Source organism: Gouania willdenowi, chromosome 3 (assembly GCF_900634775.1).
Source record: "Gouania willdenowi chromosome 3, fGouWil2.1, whole genome shotgun sequence".
In the NCBI taxonomy this organism is placed as follows: Eukaryota; Metazoa; Chordata; class Actinopteri; order Blenniiformes; family Gobiesocidae; genus Gouania; species Gouania willdenowi.
Genome location: NC_041046.1, coordinates 42,605,479 through 42,612,417, shown reverse-complemented (window position 1 = coordinate 42,612,417; position 6,939 = coordinate 42,605,479).

The following is a 6,939-nucleotide window of genomic DNA, read 5'->3' as shown; positions in this document are numbered from 1 at the left end:
AAACAGACGTACTGCAGTAAATGATGGGTTAGAAACAATAACCATCCAGGGCTTTAAATTAACACCCGTACTTTGTAACATTGTAGCGTAACTAGCCATTTTGGCTGGTACAGAATGAAACCAATACCACTGCGTCTGTTTGAATCGACAGGCTGCAGAAACGATGCATCAAGTCATTGTAGCCAGATTGGACTGTTTTCCGCCAAGAAATTTGAGGGTTTTTGTGTGTGTTTAGACTTTAAAACATAATGTACAGTGTATATAATAAGTGTACACATCCCTGTTCAAATGCCAGGTTTTTGTGATGTGAAAAAATGACACCAAGATAAATAATTTCACAACTTTTTCCACCTTTAATGTGACCTATAACCTTTACAACGCAATTGAAAAACAAACTGGAACTTTTCAGGGAGGTGAAGTAAAAATAAAAAACTGAGAGAATGAGGTTGCAAAAGTGTGGAGACGGGGCTGTGTTTGGATTTAACCAATCACATCCAAACTCATGTTAAATTGGAGTCAGCACACACCTGTCACCATTTATAGTGCCTCTGATTAAGTTCAGCTGTTCTAGTAGCTTGTCCTGACATTTTTCTAGCCACATCTTCCAGAACAAGCCATGGTCCGCAAAGAGCTTCTAAAGCATCACAGGGATCTCATTGTTCAAAGACATCAGGTGAAGGGTACAAAATAATTTCTAAAGAATTAAATATAACATGGAACACAGTGAAGACAGTCATCATCAAGTGGAGAAAATGTGGCACAATAGTGATTTTACCAAGAACGAGGACGTCCGTCCAAAATTGACGACAAAACGAGAAGAAAAGTGGTCAGGGAGGCTGCCAAGAGGCCGACAGCGACATTGAAGGAGCTGCAGGAATTTCTGGCAAGCACTGGCTGTGTAGTACATGTGACAACAATCTCCTGTCTTCTTCATAAGTCTGGGCTATGGGGTAGGGTGGCAAGACGAAAGCCTTATGCTGCGTTCACACCGAATGCGTCTTCTTCGGCACCAGACGCATCTGCCGTACAAAACATACCCCAGGGTCTACATGATCAAAAAATGTCTCCATTTGCTTCATACGCACGTCTGATTAGCGGCTAATGCTATCCTAGCTCAGTGCCGACTTTCAAAGATGAAAACTACAGAGAGAACTTTTACCTGCTACTACCACCTCCTCGCCAAATCCTTCTTAGTCCGGTCCCGGTTATAAAGGTCGTGTCATAAAGCTCCAGGTGGTCACATATCTATCTATCTATCTATCATGTCTGACATTTATTACAAACAAACCCTGTGAAAAATGCTTGAAAACTTAGAGATTTATGACAACTTTAATAGTGTAAACACATCATTCCTCTATAGATGTAAAGCACTGTAGGAGCAATTGCCACCGTTCCAAGATGGCCGCCTGTAGACGCACAGCTCTAGTGGGCTGCAGCAGTCGATGCAGTGTAGATAATGTCTATGATCTGCTCCTCCCTGTCATTTATTACAGACATATATCGAGCAGCTGCGTGGATTCTTGCTCCCCTCCTCCTTGATTGATTGATTGATTGATTGATTGACTGACTGACTGACTGATTGATCGATCTAGTTATCTTCTGACTGGTTTCTGTTACTGGTTGCTGTAATGTTTGAACTGGTAATCATGTTATCCTGTGACTAAAGGCATGTAGGCTCATCTAAAGTGTACGTGTGTTTTATGGTTCTGTGATTAGTAAACTTTTTCAGGTCAATGTGAACACTGAGTAACAACATTGAAGAGTCATCAGTTATAATGACGACCAGTTGGAGTGATACACCAACAGGTAACGTCTTCGAAAACACATCGTACACTCAAACACATCACGTCATCCAGTCATTTTTGACAATTTATTTATAGTTGTTTATTTATTTATTATACAAACAACAAACACATACATTAAAACACTTTTATAACTTTGCTTTTAACGCATTAGGTGATTTCAAATGTTTCCCTCTCTCTTTCATTCTTATACAATTCTTATTTGCTTGTCCTAATGTTGGTAGATCTTTAACTTTCTTGTTAAACGTTTGTAATTATTGGATCTTTGATGGTTTTATGATTCGCTCTGAGCCGTGAATCCAAGCCAAGCTTTTTATGAACATTTAGGAAATAATTTCCTGCTTCAGGCAATAGTTTCATCATCACGTGAAAGTCCTGTTTTTTTTCTTCTTCTTCTTCTTCTTCTTCTTCTTCTTCTTCTTCTTCTTCTTCTTCTTCTTCTTCTTCTGCTTCTGTTCTCTGTGAGGAACAAATGTGTGTGTATCACATCCTTGTCAATGCATCGACATGATATGCAGCGATGATTCTCCAGCATTGTGTTCTAATCCCAACCTGGCAACCCTTCCCTATCTTTTATTTCCTGTGCGTTAGAGGAAGTGAGGAGGCACTGTTTAAGGTACACATGTCTGTATAAAAACGTGTAAGAAGTAAAAAACTGAGGAAAGACTCTGGAAACATACGTGAGCGTCATCTTCCTGGAAGAAAAGGAAATAGCAACAGGAAGAAGAAGAGGAAGTTGAAGAAAATAAAGGTAAATAGCAGGAAGAAATGGTGGGAGAAGAGGAAAAGGAAAACAGGGAAATAAAGGAAGAAGGGAGACCAGGGAGGAAAGAGGAAGGAAAGGACAGAAGGGGAGAAAGTTTAGGAGGGAAGAGAAGGAAAAGCAGGAAATGGAGGAGGAAGAGGACAAAGACAATGAGGAAAGTTTTATTTAAAAAATAGGATAAAGATACATAAATGGGGAAGAGGAAGAAAAGGAGTATGAACTTAAAGGAAAGAAGGAAGAAAAAGATTAAAGGGAGAAGAAGAAAATAGAAGAGAAGGGAACATGAGGAGGAAAAAGAGAAGGAAGTGGAGAAAACAGATAAAGTAAAGAGGAAAAGGAGGGGAAGAGCATTAAGGCCAAGAAAGAAAGGTAGAGAAAGAGGAGATAAAGGAAGAGGAAGAGGAGGAAGAAAATGAGTAGAAAGAGCAGTAAGAGAGAGGAAAAGGAAAGGTACGGTAAGAAAAGGAAGTGAAGAAAATGAAGAAGGAAAAGGAGAAGGAAAAGCAAACAGAGGAGAATGTGAATGAATGACACACACACACACACACACACACACACACACACGCACACACACACACACACACACACACACGCACACACACACACACACACACACACACACACACACATACACACACGTACAAAGTAACCCAAACCTTGTGAATGAGGAAACACACAAAGCAGAGGAAGTCGCTCTTTGCACTTTTATCTGATTGTTTTGATATCAGTGAAACTCACACAGTGATATTTATCAGTGACACACACACACACACACACACACACACACACACACACACACACACACACACACACACACACACACACACACACACTGTTTGAAAGGACCTTCCTTCTCCTCTTCCTCCTTCAGACGATCCGTGTCGTTTGATTTGTGTAAAAAAAAAAAAAAACAGTCTGAATGTCTTTGAGCTCAATGTGTTTTATTAGTTTGTTTGTGAGCAGAACAAATAGAATTTGTCTGTTTTATACAAAAAATGTATTTTTTATATAATTGTTTTTGTTTAGTTTAGGTCCTAGTTGTTTTAGTCCCTGATGTAGTTTATTTCATGGTGTAGTTTATGTTAAGATTTAGTTACACGTGTAGTTTGTATTTATTCAGGTCTAGTTTTTGTTATCTGCCTGTCTCGCTCTCTCTTCCCTCCTGTCTCCACTCAGGTGTGCCTCGTCTCCCAATTTCCATCCTCACTACTGAAACAGAGTTTGAACAAAGTAGAATGACTGCTTGGTCTCGGATCCTGTTTGTGCTCTCATGTTCTCATAGTCTCATTTTTCTCAAGGTCTCATGGTCTCATGGTCTCATGGTCTCATAGTCTCATAGTCTCATAGTCTCATGATCTCATGGTCTCATGGTCTCTTGTCTCTTGGTTTCATGGTTTCTAGGTTTCATGGTCTCTAAGTTTCATGGTCTCTTCGTCTCTAGGTCTCATGGTCTCATGGTCTCATAGTCTCATGATCTCATAGTCTCATGATCTCATGGTCTCTTCGTCTCTAGGTCTCATGGTCTTTTGGTCTCATGGTCTCATGGTCTCATGGTCTCATAGTCTCATAGTCTCATGATCTCATGATCTCTTCGTCTCTAGGTCTCATGGTCTTTTGGTCTCATGGTCTCATGGTCTCATGGTCTCATGGTCTCATAGTCTCATAGTCTCATAGTCTCATGATCTCTTCGTCTCTAGGTCTCATGGTCTTTTGGTCTCATGGTCTCATGGTCTCATAGTCTCATAGTCTCATAGTCTCATAGTCTCATGATCTCATGGTCTCTTCGTCTCTAGGTCTCATGGTCTTATGGTCCTGGTTCTGTGTTGGTTTGCTTTGTGCCTTTGATTTTAGTTTTGTTGGACTTTGATGTTTAGTTACTCCCCCTGCTGTCGTCTCTTTGTTATATTCTTCTACTGCGAATGGCTCGTGTTACTTTTTGAACATCTCTAAAGATAGTGTTTATCGGATATTGATCGTGATTGGCCGATCTATAAAAAAAAAAGAAAGTGATTGGATTGTTCATTAAAACCAAAGTATCTAAAAATTATGTTTTATTATTCATGAGAAAGTCCTAAATATTTATATCTTTGTTTGTTTCTTTTATCTACATCACATGTTTTAGAGAGTTGTTTATTTATCCTTGATTTATTCACAGTCCAATAATGTAAACATTATTATTATTATTATGGCTAGCAAATTATGTTAAATTATGCAGATTTATTATTGTCCTTGAAGGCTTTATACTGTGTGTAGTTTAAAGCGCTTTAAACATACACACACACACACACACACACACACACACACACACACACACACACACACACGCACACACACACACACACACACACACACACAGTGAGGAGAGTCTTTATGTTTGTGACCCAAAAACTCTTTTGTTCACTTTAATCTCATCCACACACAGAGCACAGTGTGTGTGTGCGCGCGTGTGTGTGTGCGTGCGTTGATGTTCTGCGTTGTGGTTTCCATGGTAACGGGTGACTACAAAAAGAAATGTTTAAAACATTTATTACATTTGTAATAAATCTACAGATTATAAAATAAAAAAAACATTTTTACATTTTGTATTTCTGTTTTGTTCATTTGTGTGTTTTTGGTGTTGTTTTTTTAGGGTCTTTTTGTTAATATTTTGTATGTTTTTGTTGCTCTCGTCTGTGTTCTACAGTTTGTGTTGGGGTTTGTTAATTATTTTGATCTTTTTGTTAAGACTTGTTTGTTTTTTTTGTCATTTTTACTACTGTTGTTTACAGTTTGTATGTTTTTGTTGCCACTTTTATGTTTTTAGAGTCTTTTGGAGTGTATTTTATGTATTAGCTTATTTAAAGACCTTACGTCTCTTTTTGCTCTCTTGAAAGTTCTTTTAAGAAAAACAGTCTCTTGTGTTTTAAACGGCTCTCACGTTTTTATTGCTTTATTGTATTTAAAATAAAATAATACTATTTTATATTTTAAATATACAATCTGTGAATGAATGCGTCTGTTTAAGTATTCATAATGTTTATTTATAAACGTGAGAGTAATAGAAGCCCTTTGGTGTCAAATTACAACAATGTTAATAAACAAGGCTTTTATTGATGATCAATAGGCTGATGACGGGGGATTCTTATTGGTCGCTGGAGACTTTAATGATGATGAATGTTTCTCTGCTGCTGTTAATCATGCATTAGTATATTAATATTATTACAGTGTGTGTAGGGATTACATTACTAATGGACGTTTAACTACAGTTGTTCTGGTGTATTTATGATATTAAAGCAGATTCACAGACTTCGTCACAGCAGGATCACAGGATTAAAAAATGAGAAATATACAGGATTATTAATATCATTTCTTCTTCATCATGTCACACAATGACAGGCTTTTATTGTGAAACTCTGTGACAGGTTATGTCCTTTGATGCTCTGCACTCAGGTGTGTGTGTGTGTGTGTGTGTGTGTGTGTGTGTGTGTGTGTGTGTGTGTGTGTGTGTGTGTGTTTTTTAATTAATAGAGCAAATATTCACAGTGCGTGATTCAAACATCTGTTTTCACACAGAAATGATGGTTTAATGAGAACAATATGAAGTTTAAGTTTCAGTGTGGGAGTGGACATCCGCTCTGAGAAGGAATGTAGCAAAATAGGATAAAAAGCAAAGATTGTCACACATGTCCACCCAGTGTGTAAAATAAAAACACTACCAAGATTTAAAAGTGCTTGCATTGATTTTAGTTTCTTTAAATGAAAGCACTCTCCTGTCCTCTGACAGGAATGTGTCGTTAACTCTAAAATAAAATAAAGGATAAGTTTGAACTGAAACACGTTTTTTAAGATCCTGCCATCAAACACCCAACGTCTGGGCTAATTCTGGTCGGTCCGTCTTAGCCTCCATTTAGCCCAAAAATAGTCGTTGAAATAGGGTTTTTTTTTATTATCAAAATTGGCCCAAATTTACTACCAATAGTCATTGAAATTTTGTTGTTGTCATGGGATCGTCCAGCTTGGTCCAGTTTTCATGTGGTGGCGATTGTAATGTAGCTCGTGCTAAAATAAACAACAACTGCAACATTTAGCAACAAAACACATTGAAAAAATAAATAAATAAAAAAACATGCATTTGACCAGATTTACAGCATTATGTTTTTTATTTGTGATATTTTGGTATAATGTCAATGTTAAATCTAATTCTAAATGTTGAATAGTAAATGTAAATGTTAAGTATTAAATTTTTCAATTTAAATGTTAAATCTAAATGTTAAATCGAAATCGAAATGTTAAATGTTAAATGTTAAATATTAAATCTAAATTTAAATATGAAATAGGAAATCTACATCTAAATTTTAAATAGGAAATAGGAAATTTAAATCTAAATTTTAA